The 20434-nt window shown below is 40.0% G+C and overlaps 1 protein-coding gene across 1 annotated transcript in view; it reads left to right on the plus strand.

Moving 5' to 3' along the window:
• The first annotated feature begins 435 nt into the window (after positions 1–435).
• LOC144473909 (pickpocket protein 19-like) overlaps positions 436–20434 on the plus strand; it is a 125858-nt gene continuing 105859 nt past the window's right edge. Inside the window, exon 1 of the mRNA XM_078188310.1 lies at positions 436–459. The gene's annotated coding sequence lies outside the window, so the exon portion shown is untranslated. The remainder of the gene's footprint in view (positions 460–20434) is intronic.

Raw genomic sequence — 20434 nt, forward strand, 5'->3', positions numbered from 1 at the left:
ATCGCATCGGAATGATAACTTTTTGCCAAAGCTGCAGATACTTGAACTCGGTGTCATTTTTCGCCTGGTCAACTCTTAATTATTTTGCAACTAGTGTGCAATATGAAGTGGATAGTTAAGTATTCGAATGAATCCGGTTTTGTCACTCGTTCTAACGCTTCGGTCATCTGAAGTGACCATTCAGTGACTCGAGACAGGTTTCGAATGAAAAGAAGACTACTCGAAGAAAACGCAGCGGCTGTTTTAAAAAGTCGTGTGCCAAGTTTGAATCTGTTTCGACGGTATCCAATCTTGGAATTTATTACACAGGTTGTACTGTTGTGCCGGAACTGGTGCTGGGTGAACCGTGGAGCGGAAATTCGCTGGGAAATCTGGATACGTGGGTGGGATGTCGGAGAAAGAGACACTGCCGTGCGTTCAGCTGGTTTGACGGTCGTATTACGTTCCGATTGGGGCGCGGTAAGTTAACGAGAATTGAATTTCAACGGAGGAGAGGTCTCGAGTACGGTCTGCGCGCCCCCGTTCCATGAATTACAAATCCGAGCCAGCCTTTGAACACGTCTCCGTCGTCGTCGCTGGCACCGGCGTGTGTCCGTGCCACGAAATGATGCGATATCAATATTGCGGTCTACGTTATACCATACACATACAGGACATACAAACGTACGTACCGTATATAACTGTACAACATTCGACAAAGCATTCTAACCCCGCTGACATTATTACGATAACATGTACGTGGCCCCGATAACGTGACACGCGACACAGTATAATATTACCGGTGCCCGGTGACGTGCTTCCGTTATCCTCCGTCCTCCATCCACACTATTTTCATCTCGGACCAAATGAAATTGGTATACCGTATTTTCCCGTTCAGCATGTAACTCGCGAAATCAAGAGTCCCCGCAGTGCCAACACGTGTGTACGTACCAGCACATGCATGCGCGTTCCTTCTCGTAACATTCTTTGACAAGTTTGTAATATCGCGGTCGAATCGCGCGAATGTGTCGCCCAGCACACACGTGGACCACGGGATTTTCCCTTTTCGCCTCCCCGCTCAGGATATTTGTCTATCGGGTTTCAATATTGTCAGGAATTCCGCGTGAGCTCGCCACGACCTTCCAACGTAACTGCGTTAGGTCTGCGACCAAACTCCCTCGTCGACCTCTCAAGCAAAGTATTTTTAGAGAAGTTACTATCGTTCTTTCGACATTTCTATTTTGTTAGAATAATTACGTTTTTTACGTTCCTGTAACAACTTTTATAACTAGGAAAAACTTGAACTTCTATAATTTTGAAGAATTTAGTCCAATTTTAAAGTTTCTAAATCGGTATGTTCGATTTTGAGAAATCTAGGATATCTTCAAAGTATTGATGTATGGTCGACAAATTCGGAAATGACCATCGAAAATTATATTCTCCGTTAGATATTTTTCATCTTGTTATTGCACCTTTGTTCTCTCGAATTGATCAACGATACCGTCACTACTCACCCTACAATATTAACTTTGAGGTGGATAAAGGGAATATATAATATACACTTCTAGCACTCCCAATTTCTTGACACGGAGTTTAATTTATTATAGTGCGTGGTACAGGCTATGCGAGTCTGCAGGATAAAGTATTGTATATGTAGCAGGACCGAACAAGACTGAGAGTCAGGTTACGACTAAAAACTAATTAAACTCCCTCCGACACGTTCGAGGCTATTTATTTCGGTCTTTTCGACCAAGACAGAACGTGTCCTAAGCAGGACATTAAATTCTCCACGGGAAATTTTTGTAAAAATAATTTTGCAGTGAACCGTTTACGGTCGTGAGAAGCCTGTCGCCAGGTATGTTCATATACCTGTTGTAATCAGGCCCTTCTCGCGCCCAGTATGTCCACTGCAATAAAAGGTTCCAGCATGGTCGAACCTGGTTGCCAATTGTTGGCAGAGGCCCCATCATAAGCGATCCGTGCCGAAACAGACTGTCTAAAAATTTTCCTATTGTCGGTATTCGTGAACAGGGACAGCACTACAACTTCGAAGTTTTGAAGTCTGTCCGCCAAATTCTGGGAATATTCACTCTGCGATAAGATTTACAGAAACCTGAACCAGGGCTCGGAATTAAGTGCACGCAACATGCCGATGTCTATGGCTACGCCTTCTGGCCAGGGCAGGCATGCAATTCAACTACGTACGAAGACGCATGCGCATCGGATGAACATTGTAAAATCATCTGCAATTCTGCATCGCGTTGCTGTTGCAGATCTAGATCAACTTCAAAGGTTCCAAGTCTAAGGGTGAAATTTTGGGACCGTTTATTTAGTAACAGTGCTAAGAAAAACCGAAACTAACATCGAAGTTTCCTGTCAGTCAAAATCCAAGATATCGAACGAGCGTTGCCAGAAGGAAGACCGAACTTAGCAAGGGCTTTACGCAGCGACGTTTATATTCGCTTCAAAATCGCGCGTATGCTTTCGACAGCATAACTTATAGTTAGAGAAACGATATCATCGTGTTCCCTTTGACACGCGATACGAGCTTCGAGAACTCGCCCCCGGACTCGTTCGTTACTCGAACTCTCGCAGGCAAGCCGTGCGAAACTTTCTACGCGTCCGGCGAAAGTAAATTTTACAGCGGGTTGCCATTCGACGGATCCGACTAATTCGAAGGCGAATGCCAATCTTGATCTTCTTTAACTTTGCTGCAGTGTTTCTGTAACTCTCGGCTGCGTCTGCTCGTGGAAATTAGCGTTTTCTTTGTGTTTCTCGCCTTACTGTGTAATTAGGCGTCAGAACTGTGAAACAAAGTCATTTATCGTATAGTCTGTTTTTTGTATGCACGTGCTGCATATTTCGTGTACAACGTGGTTTCGATAAACGGACTGTTTCGCTGCATTTTATTCGGACATCTGGAATATCGTTTGATTGTATGATACATTTTCACAAAATTGTTATCGCATTTTGGTTGTACCGTTGCTTTTCTGAATTCACGCACTCCATCGAAACGTGCTGATAAATGTAAATAAAAGGGCTACAGGATTATTCATTTGATGGAACCTGATAAAAATTTGATGTGTTCTTAATATGTGTTAGAAATATTGTGCTAATTATTCGAGACGACTGCTCTTTTCCAAGGTTCTGGGGTAAGTGCCGTGCGGTCCAACACCGTCCTCTTACCAAAAAGCAATTGTGCTTTCCCCACTCCGTGGCCAGATCCTCCAAGAACAGAGTTTCATTCTTTGGCAATGCAACGACGGTTGCTTGCCTTCTCTAAACACATTTTCCATAAACAGTCAATGGCTCAACACTCGATAGCTGGGAGACCCACTGCGGTCATCAGCCGTCGCGTCGCATATCGCCAGGACTGTTTAGTCTCGCTTACCCTCCGGGCCACGTGCATCCTTGAACCCTGCCATAAATCCATCGACGACCGACCATCGTTCGGTCGTCTTTATCCCGAATTCTCTTTAAAAAATACGTTGCGCTAACATATGGTTAGTGCAGAATATGCCCATCATGATGACTCTGTCGGAGAGAATTACGGGTTTAATACGTTGCCGCAGAAAAATTGATGATAATTATCGGAGACCTCGAGATCAGTGAATTAATTTCTGGCTAATTTGCAGAGTTGAGAAGGTAAAATATAGTTGCCGTAAGAGCAGGAAAATTGATGCACGAAACGCTAGTTAGTAGTCGGCAGAGGAGCGCGAAAATTGTCCTATTACGGGAGCGATTATTTCGATAAATTCTTGGTCTGGGAGTGAAAAAAATGATTACTGCGTTCTGATTGCACCGCGAACGTAAAAACGGGCGCAATAATGTACGCGGAGCGGAGCAGCGCGAAGCCGAGGCGATGCGTTAAAAATGAAACTCGCACGGCCGGCCTTAAAATACGTTTTCCATGCATGCTCTTACATTCATTTCACTTGCAAATTTTACGATTGATCTTCCGCGAGCGTTGCTCTGGCTCCATGCTTCCTCTCCCTCCCTCCCTCCCTCTCTCTCTCTCTCTCTCTCTCCCCTCTCTCTCTCTCTCTCCGACTCTTGTTATATCTCTCTTTGTTTCTCCCTTGCGTGCAGCACTCCCACGCCGCTCGTTGAAATTGGGTTTGCACGTTATGACGGTTGTATGGCCGCGTTTGCAAAGTCCAAACGGTGCATCGGATTAGGGAAAATCAACTGGCGCTCGGCGTAGACTCTGATGAGAAATGTTAATTGGATCGATGCCGGTATCGTATTTACCGGCGATTACAGTAGGACAGCGACTGCCCATCAACGTATTTGCGGTGCTCGCTCGAGTTAGGCGCTAACGAGTCGCGGATCATAACCATGGCTATCTTCTACCAACAGTCCGACAAAAGAGTATGTATCCGGTTGCTCGCGGATTTTCGGTCGCAAACTAAGCTCAAGCACCATTTCCGAGCATGTTCTAGCCTGAAAGCTTCGCAACGTAGATTCTTCCTGGTATTTGCTAAGAGAATGGACTTTCAAAAATGTGTTTCCATGGCCATGCTTCTGGATTCTGAAAATTTATGGAATTACTGCCGATTGAAGCTATTCGAAGTTTAACCAGTGCATTTTTTCTTCGAACTTCGTTTTTCTGCGATATTTCAGAATTTAGTAGTTTAATTCCATAAAGTACAGTCAACCTGTAGAGAAGTATATTTCTTTAGAGACGTGTTACATTTCCCCTGTACCAGGCTCGATAATAAAAGATCTATATACAAGGATTAAATTCTGCCTTCCTTCTGTTGCTATACTCTTTCACGTCATCATTTATTCATAAACTGGCCCGGATGAGAACTGGTGAATGAATGAGAATCTTTGTGAATGCAGAAGCACTTTTTAATATACAAAAGCCCTGACAAAAGCTACTACATATTTCTTCTAACAAGGAGAGGTTCTCAGGGTTGACGTTCACTTTTTGATGTAATTAGGTACAGTGATGGAGTCTATATGCTGAATCCAAATGATATCCAGTTTTGGGGGAAGATGTTTTGTAGTTTTTAATATAATGAATGTTAAGTTGGTAATAAAAGCGCAGAAAGATGCGCTTGATTAGGGCGCGAGAAACCACGCGCCACAAAGTGGGGGTTTGCGATCATGTAGCCTGGATAGAAGCTTGCCTGGATCCTTTCCTACAACCTAATATTTCTAATACTATGCTGGTGTGGTGCCCTTTCGTTCGTGTTACTGAAAAGTGTCCGATTCCGACCGGATGAGGATGCGCACGTACGCCGTGAATCGGTGCAGGGTCCAGGTATCATCGGTCGCAGCTGAATCGTTTCCAGTAACCCCAGCGAAAGGGCACCACACCAGCATAGTATTAGAAATATTAGAGAATCGAGAAAGGAAGAGAGCAATCTCATCTAAAAGTGAGCGTCAACTCTGGGGATATTTCCTTGGAAATATTGATTTTTCCAGAGCGAAATATTGCACCATTGTAAACGGTGTACAAAATTATGAGTCTTTAAAACTTAAAAACTATCTGTGATTTTTTTGTCCAGAGCCAATCGCTTAATATTTCATGAAAATAAAAAGATAACACCTTGCGTTGACTAAATGTTGACCAAATAACACTTCGATTTATTCGACCAATCTCGTTTTGTTCTGTCGATCTAAATCCGGAAATGTGCTTCCGGTGAACGAATATCGAACAACACCTCGGCTATGGACGTTGACTAATTGATACGGATGGAACATCGAATGCAACTAGATTATCGTCGGATGGTAAGCCTCTTATTCATACAGCCGAGCGCGGGAATCACGACGAGGCAGGACGCAGCGAGTCCCAGGGCGACCTTCGTTCGAAGACTTCCGAAGAAAAAAAACGGAAACAACGATAAGATCATCTGTTCACGGTAAGACTGGCTCTAAGGACTTAATTTCAATCCTTGCTCCTGAATTTATTGTTCGAGCTGGCAAATGTCCGAGGAAACGATCCGCTTGAGGAGACGCCCGCTCCGAAACATCTTAATTACTTTTCTTCGCCACGTCCTCTCTCTCTCTCTCTCTCTCTCTCTCTCTCTCTCTCTATTTTCGTGCTAAATTTGTCCAAGAAAAATCACCGAATAGTTTTCCAATATTTTTTTAGTATTCGTTGCAACCTAGATAGTGTTCCTTCTCATTTAATTGTGCCTAGGGCTATTCTGATCCAGACGTTTGAGACAAAATCAATTTTTTATCAAATTGTATAAATATATAAAGGCATATTTTACAGAACAATTTATTCAATCCGTAGATATAACAAAATTATACATGTTTGAAATTCATATAATTGGCAAGAGAAACTTTAAATGCTGTTTTCTTGAAATTGCATTTTCTGCTGTGACTGACTTTTCCACGATCGCATAAGATCTGATTGCCTTCAGCCTTTGACACAACTTTCAGTAGAGTTGCCGCTATCGCGTTATGATAATTATAAAAAAATCTTGACCTTTCCCGATCGTTTGTACATGCCAGAAATAAAAATAAAAGCTACGAGAACAATATTTCAACTTTTAAGTACTGCCATTTTGTTACGTAATAAGATATTTTTATTCATCCTGGTACAAAGGGTAGTTACATTCAGGAAAAGATTATAACCAGGAAACCACTTTCTTCGAACAAATCACGCTAAAAAATATAAATCACGCTGAAAAATATAAATCAGGGAATTTTAGGTGCTTTTACTTAAAACAATATATGTTGTACTTCAACTACTAGTAAAGATATATAACAAATTAATATCGTTTCTTTTCTTGAAAAAAAAACAATCCAAAGTGATTCAAAGAATGAGATCACAATGTTCCCTTAAGAAGTTTTTCATTGCGAATGGATAGATTGAGATGATCAAAGTGAAAGAAAAATTGTATTTTGTACAAGTTAGCCTATTAAAATCTATGTATACAAAAAGACCTTTAATTTCAAGATTCACAATTTCCACTGCATTCACTTTTCGGATCATTAACACGCAAGAAATTACCCAATATCTTTTTTCCCCGTACGTGTTTCGACTTCGCTCGAAGAGCGGATACGTTTTACGGTTTCGCAGAACGTACCACGGCGAATCTGCGATATCTCCGAAAAGATTCGCCTTTCTCTATGCAAGTGGATCCACGTGGGTTATCCGCGATGTCGTTCGCGACGTTGTCGTCCTACGATCTTCTCGGAGTGGTACCGGAACACGATCAATATCCATTCGACTCTATTCGAACGGGCGCGATCGATCCAGTTATTTATTTTGCTCACGTCCTGTCGTCAACTAGAGACCAAATCTTGCTCTTTATTAAGCATCGGGCTTTTACGGGCTCGTAACTCCTGGCTGCCCTAACAGCGCCTCTCTACGCCCGCACGATTTCACGGCAGCGATCCGGTCCCTGTCGCTAGTCGAATATAAAGGAAAAAAGAATCAAGAAACGGAGGAACAGTCGAGGCAGAGGATCCTGGAGGATTAAGGGAACTGTTCAGAATTCATCGGCGTTTTATACAAAAGATAAACGTGCTCGTGCTGCGTGGAATCCCCGTCGCATTTCGCCGAGATGTCACGCGCTACGTCCGCTTAATCAAAGGAGATCTCCGGCCCGGATCTCACAGACGTCCGTCCTTATAGGGAGTCCCGTTGTTAATTTAACGAGCTGCCTTATTTTTAATTAAATCATCAACTCTCGTCTTTGTTGTACACCCTCCTTCTCTTTCTTCCCCTCTTTTTCTTGGACCATAAGACAGTGGCAGCAGGGCACGGAGAAAGGATCATTCTTTCTATGATGATTCAACTGCTCCCTACCCAGTTTCCCTCGGTTTCTCTCCGTTTGGTCGCGAGGTCTCGGCCGTCCTTATCTCGTCTCATCCATCTTGTCGTCCGCGTCTTTTTATCGGGCGGCACTCATACCAACTCCGTTTCTCCTAACCTACAACCCTCCAACCCTGCAGCGCCGGCTCGGCAGCATCTTCGAGTGGGAACCAGACCCTAGGGACATTAATAATCTCACACCGAGCTGCTTGAAAGGGTTGGAAAGTGTCGGAACGGGGGTGAGGCTGGCGGCCGGGAGCGGAAATGAGTATGTTTACGGGGGAAAGAAAATGCTTCAGAAAAGGAGAAACAAGGCTTTAACGCCGCGCGCCACACTCCGCAGAAAATATTCTTCCGCCGCAGGAACCCGCAACATGCGCCGAGATCACACCGGGAATTCCTCTTATCGATTCGGAGAGCCCCGCGTTATCTCGATTCCGGCGACCGCTTCATCGATTCTTTAATGCCTCTATCCGTTTTTCCCACATTTAGTTGCAACGCTGTTCCGGCAATTTATTTCATATAACACGCAGTCGATTTATTTGAAATTATTTAGCTACGCTTCGTTCGTTGTTTCGTATTTTAATTAATTTATTTAATTATATTTGCGGAGAGGGTTATTTATGTTATTGAAGTGATGAACATTAATTCCTCAGCTGCCATATTTGCGCGTGTCTAATAAAGGAAAATTTTAAATTGCATAAACTTCATTGAACTCGATACCATGTTTTATTTGTTATACATTCACAAAAGCTACTAACACGAAGAAATCGAATTAATTGAATTTTCTCTCCACAATCAAGTGTAGATAAGTTTAAAAATTAATTTACAATTCTAATGACGTATGTAAATGAGCATAATTGTACGTTAAAGAGTTAAACAAGTAGAAATGGTTCTTTCACCGATTTTTTAATACCTATAATTTATCCTTAATACCTTTTTAATACCTATAATTTTTAATATCTATAATTTATTTCTTTTCTCTGTATTCTTGTGGATTATTACCTTCTACTCAATCAGAAACTGATCTCTAGAAAATTATTGAACAATTGAAAAATCATTGAAATTCCTTTATTTAATTACGATTCTGAAGACAGTGTAATGGTTCTTAAAGCCACGAAAGTGTTTGCTAGTAGTGTCATACTTTTAACGAAACTAAATCGAATCATATAAATACAATTATACAATATACAATATATTATACAATCATACAATTTGGCGGCCCTGTAAGCAATTTGCTGTTGCGACAGAAATCTGGTTAAATGTTGGTAAAGCAGAGGGGTTTTCGAGATAGTGCCGCGATGAGGAGGAGAAAATGAAAAGCAGCGTGCCACAATGTGCCCGGCAGAGGACTCGTTAAGACCAGCCTAACAGAACATAGCTTTTTTTTTTACCTCAGAGGTATTACGGCGGGTTTGTTCAAGCATCAGCGCGAGAAAAAGAAACGAACTCTATTAGAGCAGGGGAGCGTTCGCCAGCTCGAATTTTCCGAATAATTCCGTTCCACCCGGAACATGCTTGGAACTCGCAGAAATAATCAAGCCCCATAAATTCAAAGATAAACCGGCACAGCCGATAGAGTTAACGGTAACCGCGAGCATGTCTTTTAAATTGGCTTCTGATGTTGGCTGAGTTACGGCGTCGCGTGCGAAAGCGGGATCGCCGCGCCGCCGTCGGAATCCTAATAATTTCCGGGCGAACATCGTAATTCCCTGGAGAAGATAAATATTGAACGACAGCTGATCCGAAAACTCGCGCGGTAATTGCACGCAAACATTCAGCAGGATGGACGTTCGTCGACGCGGAAAATAAATCTTCGACGTCAGAACCATCAGGGCCCTCGCGGCCGGTTGATAGTCGCGTGACGATAATTTTGCGTTCGTTTTCGGAGATTATTCGACACCGGGAAAGGTGAATTACGGAGTCGTGTACGTCTTTGATAAAATCGATAGCGCAGGAAGATGCATCGCCATAGTTTCCTAAGTCTTTGGGCACCTTCGGGGGCCCAATTTATTATTATTATTTACTTAGAAGTGGGCGGGCACCCGAAACTATCTATTACTTGAGCCTCAGATCGATTTGAACGAGATCAGGTCGGATCGGAATTCAAAAGCTTGTGATATTTAACCTTTTAGGCACGGCTGGATTTTGTGCGAATGAAAATTTTCATTACTAAATTACTACTTTTATTAATATATATATATATATTTGTTTGGTATAGCTATATATAATATTAACTATAGATATTATAGTGTATTGTTCATATACGCTTTCACTTTAATCGTCTACTTTAATAACTAATAATATCATTGATTAAAGCATGAAACATCCGCGAAAGCCACTATAATGGCGCGTCGTGCCTAAGAGGTTAAGTACCCAAAAATTTAGGGGACGATCAGAAGCTCAGAGAAATACCTAATCCGAACCCAAAATGTCGTGTAGCCAGCTAGCCTTATTATTTACACGTATCCTTTATCGTGATAACAATGTGAACGAATAATGAAAGTATTCTGCGCAACGCTCTACGCTCGAAACTAATTGTTTCATCCAAGCAGCTATTCAGAGATTGCACTTCCACTGTGCATTGTGTACCCTGTATTCACGTTCTTTATTATTTTCTATCGGAATGAAAAATGACTTTCAATATAATCAAAATGGCTATGGTTTATCCCGGTAGATAGGTATGTGCTATGTAAACAGTTTCGAATTTATCGCATTGTTGTACTTCTATTTTGAAATACAACTAATGTTACCTGAGTTTTAAAGTTTTGTAGTTCAACTCGTAAAAAATTGCATTCCTTTTCGCAAGAGGTTAAATAAAAATTGTTGTTGACAAATTTATATGCGAACAGGGAAAATACTGTATGTCTATATTAATTGTAATTGCCAAATATCAACAACAGAATAATTGTGTTTGATTTTTTAATTAAAGTGGTCCGTATTTAATGGTTCTTATTACAAAGAGTTATATAAAAAGTTTCTTTCTCCACTAAGTTTGTCTCTTCTACGGTATTTATAAATACTTATCCTAATAGTATTTGGATCTCATACATAAACTAGACTAGAAAAATATATGCAAATATTTGTAGGATATCTTTAGCATATCTATATACGCACTATAATACAATGTTTGAAGCAAAATCAAGTAAAGCTGTTATTTGCATTATTCAATAAATTCTTCTTCAATAAGGTGTTAATTCAAAAAAATTTAATAAGCTTTTATGGGTTCGTAAGAAATGCCGTATAAGAATTAAGAAGCTAATGTGAAGATAATAGTATCATGAAAATTTTGTATAGTTTCGATCCCTATTTCATGAGCCAATAGTAATATAAAATCACATTATTGTAACAGTTTGCCATAAATACGTAAACGCACGTCGATCAGATTACTTTTTACATGGATCCGGGAGCTGCAAAGGGTGTGCGAGGCGTGTGACGCTTTTCGAAGTGAAGCCGTGCATTTGACAAAACGACTTTGATTCTGAATGGCAATTGCAGCTCGCTCGGACGTTTTGTGCTGGATCACGGGAGAACTCGATCGCGGATCGAATCGAGAGAGCAAAGTATCCGAAAGTACGGCGCGATTTCACGCCTCACGGGAGAGGAATAGATTCACGCGACGTTCCGAGCGTATCTAATCGCCCTTTGACCGAAACAAACGGGATCACTTTGAACGATTACCCGCGACGCAAATCGCATCTGTTAATATTTGCAAACTGTTAATGCTCCGCAGATCGAGACCGGGCAGAAAGCTTATTGCGAACGCTTTCGCAGTTTTTCAGTAACCTCAATTTCTTCGACACGTGCTGCGAACGACCCCGTATCTAGTATATTTAATTACTAAAGGATTTTGATTAATATATAGTAATATAAGGTCTTCCAAATTTTTCCGTACATACTTCGATAGTGAATTCTATACCAGAAAATAAGACTAAAATATAATACAATAGTACAAATTAGTTCAAATTATGATATAGTACAATATAATATATATAATATACAGTATATATAATATAGGACAAATTAGTTCGGACCGCTTTCAAAAGATGCCTCTGGCTGTTATGACTTTTTCATGGTAACAATTGATTTCAATTGTTTCTGAGAGGTTAAATATCTGCCAATAACATTCAGTTTATAATGCTTTGAGTTTCATTTAATACACCTGTTTTTTACTCTGTTGAATATGTCAAATTGTGTGTTAACTAAGCAGCATTTCCGGGAGATTTTAGTTTTCTGTTTTAATTGGGAGAAAAGTGCAGCTGAAGTACATCGAATGCTTGTTGAAGTCTATGGTGACAATGCTCCAACTGATAAATCATGTAGGGAATGGTTTCGACGCTTTAAGAATGGTGATTTTAGCGTTGAAGACAAGCCTTGCTCTGGGCAGCCAAAAAATTTGAAGACAAACAATTGGAGGCATTACTCAATGAAGATCCGAGTCAAACTCAAGAGGAGCTTGCAGAATCATTGAGAGTTACCCAACAAGCAGTTTCCGTAGGATTGAAATCCATGGGAATGATTCACAAGCAAGGCAATTGGGTGCCGTATGTACTGAAACAGAGAGACATTGAAAGGCGATTTTTCACTTGCGAGCAGCTGATTCAAAGGCAACAAAGAAAAGGTTTTTTTTGCATCGGATTGTGACTGGGGATGAGAAATGGATATTCTACAATAACCTCATGAAAAAACAATACTACGCTATGCCAGGTCAATCATTGCCATCGACCTCAACATCAACCCCAAAACCGAATAATCATGGTTCGAAGGTTCTGCTGTGTATCTGGTGAGATCAAAAGGGTGTTGTATACTAAGAGCTGCTACAACCTGGCGATTCCATTACGAGCCATCGGTATAGGCTGCAATTGATTCGTTTGAGCCGTGCATTGCGACAAAAACAACCGGAATACGATCACGGACATGACAAAGTCATTCTTCTGCATGATTGATAACGCTCGGCCTCATATCGCAAAAGTTGTGAAAAATTATTTGGAAACGCTCAAGTGGGATATTTTACGGCACCCGCTGTACTCGCCGGACATTGCTCCTACTGATTACTGGTTGTTCCGACGGATGCAGCACGATTTGGCAAGTCACAGATTCACTTCTTTCGTAGAAATCGAAAATTGGCTTGTAACTTGGATCGTCTCAAAAGACGACATATTTTTTCGAGATGGAATTCGAAAATTGTCCTAGAGGTGGGAAAAAGTAGTAAACAGCGATGGACAATACTTTGATTAATCTGTTACTTCATTTTGTTCTCGAAATAAATGCATTTTTCACCACAAAAAAAACGGACCGAACGAATTTGTAGTCCCAAAAGAAAAAGTGCTCTGTTAAGAATTTGTGACAAAAATACAAAATGTGATTTAAACGCCCTTGACACGTTCGTCGCCCAGCGCGAATCGCTCGAGTTTCTTACCGGGCCCAAATTCGGTAGTTAGAACCCACAGAATAACGTTATATTTTATACATTAAATATAAATGAAAGTATAACAAATATAATAATGTACGAATTGTTAATATTTTTATTTTGTATATTTTACATTTGCCGGTGCTTATTCCATTAAATTCCTGTGCTAAAAATGGGATTTTTATAAATTAAATAAATAGAATCATGAATAAGAAGAGCGTCACCCATATTTGGGTGACGGGCCGTCACAGAAGCATACCTGTCACCCAGATATGGGTGACGCGGCGACGAACGTGTTAAATATACCTATAGACCGCACGTGACAAGATGGTAACTTTGTGTTTTTATTTCCCCTCTTACTAGCTGCCCCACTGGCACAACTATTGGTCGCCACTGACCGTTGTCGATCTTTGTCACCATTTTCGACCAATAGCGACTGATAGTAAACACAAAACTGCTTTCTTGCCATATGAGAATTGCTTATGTTCATTCGTCTTTATTAACGAATTATTGAGTTTATTTGCCTCTTGTTCGTTAACCTTGTCGTATACTTACTCCCGAAGTAAAAATGCGGACACCTTTTATATAAGATGTCCCAAAAATATCTTACAATTCGAAAATGGAGGTACCAGAAGTCATTTGAGGTAACTTTTTTCTTAACGAAAATGCAATTCACAGTTTTGTTTACAAGTTATGAAGTAATGCGTTTGAAGCAATGACCAGATCACAGACCGTAAACTTTCCGAATTTTTTCTGCTATAATTTTATGAAAAACGCTGTTCATCCTTATTTTAGAATGTCTGGAAAAATATTTAATAATTTTTCGGATCCGGCATAGTAAGTAGCTTAACCGTGACAACTGTTTTATGGGATGTATACAGTGAAGATTAACAATAAGTATGAATTTTGCTGGATCGCACAGTCTGCTTGAAAAAGCGTGCGTGACAAATCCTTTTGGAACCCTTTGGCAAATAACAGGAGAATTACATTTCTACTTTACATAATGATTCGTAATCTAGTGATTAAATGTTGTAACCAATGCGATTTGTTGTACAAATCAGAAAATACTTAATCTAACACTATAACTTACCAAATATGGAGTAATTAACACATTAAGTGTTGAAAGTGAATCCCAAAAATTTCGACAAGATCTGAGTAATTTTATTAACGAAGGTGAAACGAAAATGTTAAATTGATCATAGTGAATGGTAATTTAACTTTTTCGCAAGTTAAACATTCGAGTTAAATTCCGTTCGAATATATTGAGTTGGGGAATAAGTTCGTAGCGTTTTCATATTTTCTTTTACTTTGCAACGATTTGTTGCTGTTTGACAAAGGATATAATATTAATTCGATAGAGCAGTTTCTGCTCTACAAAACTGTGATAATCGTCTTTTTAATTTGTTATTACTTTTGAGACTGTAGCGACACACGGTCGGCTACCGTAATAACCATTCGAGCTGTCCGCTTGCAGATTTCAAGGGTTTGCCGAAAAGAAACATTCCTTGACGTTTGCAAGGACGGAAATGACATTATTCCTTTATTTATTTATCACTTTCACGTAATAAAAAAAATAATAAATAATAAGTAGCAAATAATGAATTAATTCATTGTTGTAACTATTAACGCAGTTTTGTAGAGCAGAAACAGCTCTATCGAATGAATATCATACACTGTGTCAAACAGCAACAAATCGTTGTAAAATAAAAGAAAATATAAAAACGCTACAAACTTATTCCCCAACCCAATACCTACCACAATGTAAATGAATTTTGAAAACTAGTCAACCATATGTGGTAGGTGAAAGTTAGACAAAAAGTAATCTGATGAATACTTAACAACTATAACTTATTTTTAATTGATTTATAATATTAATAGATGGAAACACAGTCTTATCGATAGGTTTCCGAGGAAAAACGGTGACTTTCGGGTTCTCACGTTTTCCGGGAATCTGTTGAGCCCGCCTTGGTAATCTAATTTTCGCGGCGTTTTTGTTGCTTCCTTTAATTTGCTTCATCCGCGCGCGTATCGACGCACCGTTGATTCGGCGGCCGGCATAGCAGCGGCATATTTATTTTCAATTTTCCAGGAACTCGGCGGGATTTAATTTTTGACTTTAATTTCGGCTTTTACACGGACAGCGGATCCTCGTGATTGGCTGGCTTGATCCATCTTCGAAATTTCGAAACCTAGTTAAACCGTAGCACTTCGACGAAAAAGTTTCGTCGACCGTCCGACACGGGCAGTATTCACTGATACAAAACTGAATTTGATTAACAATAGGAAGCAACGTTTCATTGAACCCTCTGCGAATTTGTCCGAATTTTTAGAACGCAAAATAAATTGTTATCTGTTCGTGCATCATTGTTTTACAGATGCCATTGTTTAAGTTGTTTCCATGCTTCGAATTCCTTGTTCTTTCCTCGTGTATCATGTCCACATTTGTTTGAAACAATTGCGCTGCAAATACTTGTGCGAATATAAATCGTGCGGTAATTCAGGAAAAACGGAAGCAGTACAGAATAATAAAATAAGGATTCGGTGGTAATTGACAGGCCCCGCCTAGATAAATTAGAAGCGTTAATCGCAGGCAAGATTGTTTTGCCGCGACGCGTCCAGGGCCGCAGAATCGTAAATTTCACGATGATCGTGCCGACGACAAACGTATTAATATCCCGATAACTCATCGATAACGATCGATGACGATTAACTCGGTAAAATGACGGTAGGTTTTCGAGCGATTATGGTAATTAACGGCGCTGTAAATTTCGTCGAACGGGTACGTGCGCGTAAAAGCTACCGAGTCGGCCGTCGCGAAAACGCGCCGCTATTAAAAAATATTGAGCATCGAACGATCGTATTCAAATGATCGCAACCGGTTGAAAATCATTTTCCTCGATAGTATTTTAACATTTTCGAAAAACGGTGCGGCGCTTTGCGAACGGGCCGGCCATGCTCATCGATATTTCGATTAAAACGAAATAGAGGAAAAAGACGAAAACAATTAAAAATTTGTCAAAGCTCCGGGGCGGTCGCGCGAATCGATATGCCGCGCAAAAATCAAGCATTACGAGCTCGCAATATTGCCCGGATAATTCGCAGCGAGCAAAGCGCGAATTGTCAGCTCGATTCGAATTCATTATACGCGTAACGGCAGCCATTTTTTCGATATTTAATCAAACGGTTCGGATAAAAAACCTGGCGAATCGTATCGCCACGCAGATACACGCGTTCAGTTCAGCGTTTCCACGCTTATACCTTCCCCGTAAAATATAAAATATTGAAACATACTAAATCCTCTGTTGCATTTCGATGCGCGCAGTTTGCATCAAACGGTTCAAGGTAAATGTTTCCGGAGCTATGTTTTCCCTGTAAGATACTAAAAATATGAACACGCCGGATCAAATATTTTCAGCGAAACGCTGCTCATACAGTGAATATTTGCGCACTTATACCCTACGTGTGAAATGCCGGAAATATTTACGAAGGTGGCAAATTTACAGTAATGGTGTTTCGATAGTAAACTCTGCTTGACATTGTACCTACAGTTACTCGATTTAATATTCGGACACCATGGTATTTGCGTCATTATTGCTCTATATATTTATTTGAAATAGTTCTATCCAATTTTCTGATCTGTTATAGTTTAAAGTTCTTGTCCTAGTTTACAAATATGTAAAATCATTTATTTTATTTTTCATTATTGTATACATAATGAATTATAAACGGAATTGGGCCCCATTTTAATGTCGAAGTAATATTCGCACACCGGGATACATTTTACTTCTTATTCGTTTTAGATGGTCAAGATATAGACTCTTCGTGTGCTTGTTTGCAAACATCAAGTGCTTGTCGCAATTCAGTTGATTTCTGTGGACCAGTTTCCTGAGATATTTCATTGTTTCTATACGAATTTGTGAAAATGGGTAGGAAAAATAAAAATACCTCATTTGACATCCGACAATTTGTAATATATCACCGAGAAAAAGGGCAATCGTATCGAGAAATTGGAAAATTATTAAACTTAAGTAAGAGTACCATCGTGGACATTATGAGACGGTATAAAGAGAAAGATCGCTTAGAATCTATCGCTCAAAAAGGACGAACGCGTCGTCTTGATTGCTCGTGAAAAGTGATCTATTATTCGAAAAATTAAACTTAATCAGAGTTTGAGTGCTCCTACTTTAACTGTAGAATTATATGAAGAAACTGGGGAAAAAGTACACGGGGATACTGTTCGCAATGCCTTAAAAGAAGCAGGCTATAATGGTAGATTAGCTAGGAGAAAGCCATGTACAAATGAAATAAATCGCAAGGGACGTTTAACATTCATTAAGGAATTTATTTCTAAAACACAATCATGGTGGAATGTTCTAATATTTGCGGATAAGAATGAGTTTTATGTCCCTAATACCAGCAATCGAAAATTAGTGTGGCGTAAACCAAATAAACAAATCCAAATAAATAATATGAAACCGACGATGAAACACGGTGGTGGAAGCCTGATGGTATGGGGTTGTATTTCGACCGCCGGAGTAGGAGAGTTAATTTTCGTTGATGGAATTTTAGATAAGAACAAGTACTTAGATATATTAAAGTAAAATTTAATAAAAAGTGCAACGGATACGGGCATAGAAAACACTTTCTAATTTGATCAGGACAATGATCCCAAACACAAATCGAGGATTGTACAATTGTCCGACGGTGCTCCAACCCGCGCCACAGTCACCAGACCTAAACCCCATAGAGAATTTATAGGACTTATTAGATCGAAATATTCGAAAAACCCCAATAAAAACGAAAGAAGAGCTTAAGTTACGCTTGACAGAAGAGTGGGGACGTGTCACTCAAAGTTATTTAACTAAATTTATTTCAAACATGCCGACACGTTTAAAGCATCTTAAGAAGCAAAACGGACATCCAACAAAATATTAAAATTATTGTAATTTTATTCAAATGTATTTATATACAGAGGAAACAACCTTATGTCATATTATATGTCCGAATATTATTTCGACATTAAAATGGAGCCTAATTCCGTTTATAGTTCATTATGTATATAGTAATGAAAAATAAAATAAATTATTTTACATATTCATAAATTAGGATATGTACTTTAAACTATAACAGATCAGAAAATTCGATAGAACTATTTCAAATAAATATATAGAGCAATAATGACGCAAGTACCATGGTGTCCGAATATTAAAACGAGTAACTGTACATCTAAAATGGTTATGGGAAACATAACATTGACCACGCGTAGCGAAAATAAATTGGCGGAGCATTAACCTGAACAGAAGAGGTCACTTGCTGTTCGGTACGGTTATACATATCACCACTATCAGCTGTACAGTTCGTCTTACATATTCTTCGAGGTCAATGCACCGACCTGTGACACGTGTACACAGGTGAACTGCAAATGAATTTTTTACTAAATGAAAAAGTTTCCTATTAACAATATTCTTTAGTATTAATCTATTCTTTCTTTTTAACAGGATTATTTATTATTAGGATGAGTATTATCTTTGCAGCGCACAGGTCAAAGTCTTTAAAACACTTCTAACCCCGTCCTCTGCTACCTAGTGCTCTCTCGATCTACCCGTTTGTAAGATCAACCGCAACGTGAAAACAAATGCCAAAAAAGTCAGGATACAGAAGTATCAAATCGGCGCGTAAAGCCGACGCTCGCGCGATCAATTCGAGCGTGTCTCGGTGCCTGCAGTGTCTAACGTTCTGGAGCGGAGAATCGGCGCCCTGCTCGCGGATGCAATCCGCTCCGGGGTGTAATCAATGCGACGGCGTTGCAAATTCCGTGGCTGGCGGGATCGTGGATAGGAGGCTGGATAGTGGACTAGAGGGGTGGGGCGGCTGTCGACGCCGTGACAAGTTAGATTTGTCCGCCTACGGAAAACAAAAGATCACCTTTACCTTATTCCTCGATTGTGTCTGGCCCCTTCCGCGTCCCTCGTCCTCTCTCATCGCATCCTGCTCCTTGTCTCTCTGCCTTCCACCCTTCCCGCCAGCAACTCCCTTTTGTCTCGATGTTCGTGAATACTGGGCCTTTCAGCGGCGTCGACGCATCGAATCCTCGACGTCTGTTTCGAGCAACGATTCTATTTACACGTCTCCTCCCTCCGCGTCTTTCTTTTTGCAGTTTGTATCCCCTCCAGGATCGTCTACTCCGTTTTTCCTATTGTAAGTTCGTTTAGCCGGTGCTCCTATAGGAAAATACAAACGAAAATGTATTATCGCCGGCCCCCTGCGTCTACCTGTCCGATGTTCTCTCCTCACTCCATCACTCCGCTTCATCCCTGGCACCGTTTCTCCCGCTCGCGGCGCGTAAATCATTAGCGTGCTCGTTAACTTCGCGCGATATTTATCGATGGATATCGCGCATCGATAATTACAAATCCCTTTTGTCTACTTAGCTGCACACTAAGAACTGATTGCTTCTCCCCGATGTCACCCCAGCTTCAACACACTGTGCTCGATTTTTTTAACAAGTACGACGAGGATCAGTTATCCTTAAAATCCTACTGTGTTTACAAGTAAGATATAATATTATATAATATAATATAAATATATTTCTGAATCGCCATGGATTCCCTTGAGATATCAAAATAAGGTATTGTTGGACTTATTTAGGCAGATTATAAAAAGCCGTAGTTTTGTTTGTAGTCTCTAAAGCTGCATCAAGAAATACTAAGTGATATGCAATAAGAAACAACTCACTTCAACGCACTCGAAAGAAGTTACGTACTAGTATGTTACATAAATATTTTTCTGATCATTGTAATACATAAAAGCGACACTTTCAATTTTTTAAACAATTTTAAACATTGTTATTTCGTTAAAGAGAAAACTCACTTAACTCATAATTTTTTGGCTAGATTTCATTATTTTGCTTATAATCGCAGGAAACAAAGCGACGCTTATCAATCATATTTACTACAGATTAATAGAATCAAGTTACACAGCTACTTTCAATTTACAGAATTATGTTTTTTAATTTTGTCTTATTTAATTGTATCCTACAATAGTCATCAACCACTGTGCGACGTGGGCAGAAATTAAAATATTTCTGCTGATCCGCGAGCTATTTCTGTAATTAAATTGACGGAAGTCGTTTTTTGATCGATAATTCTTTCCACTCTCTGTTATTTTCCCTTGGAGCCTCTATTGCGCCAGTTTAGTGCACCGAAACGTCGCTTTCAGTTTGGACAAACAGTTTCTGCAGGATCCGCGGGCGCCGAGAGCTCCAT

This window comes from Augochlora pura, chromosome 7 (genome assembly GCF_028453695.1).
Source record: "Augochlora pura isolate Apur16 chromosome 7, APUR_v2.2.1, whole genome shotgun sequence".
Classification (NCBI taxonomy): domain Eukaryota; kingdom Metazoa; phylum Arthropoda; class Insecta; order Hymenoptera; family Halictidae; genus Augochlora; species Augochlora pura.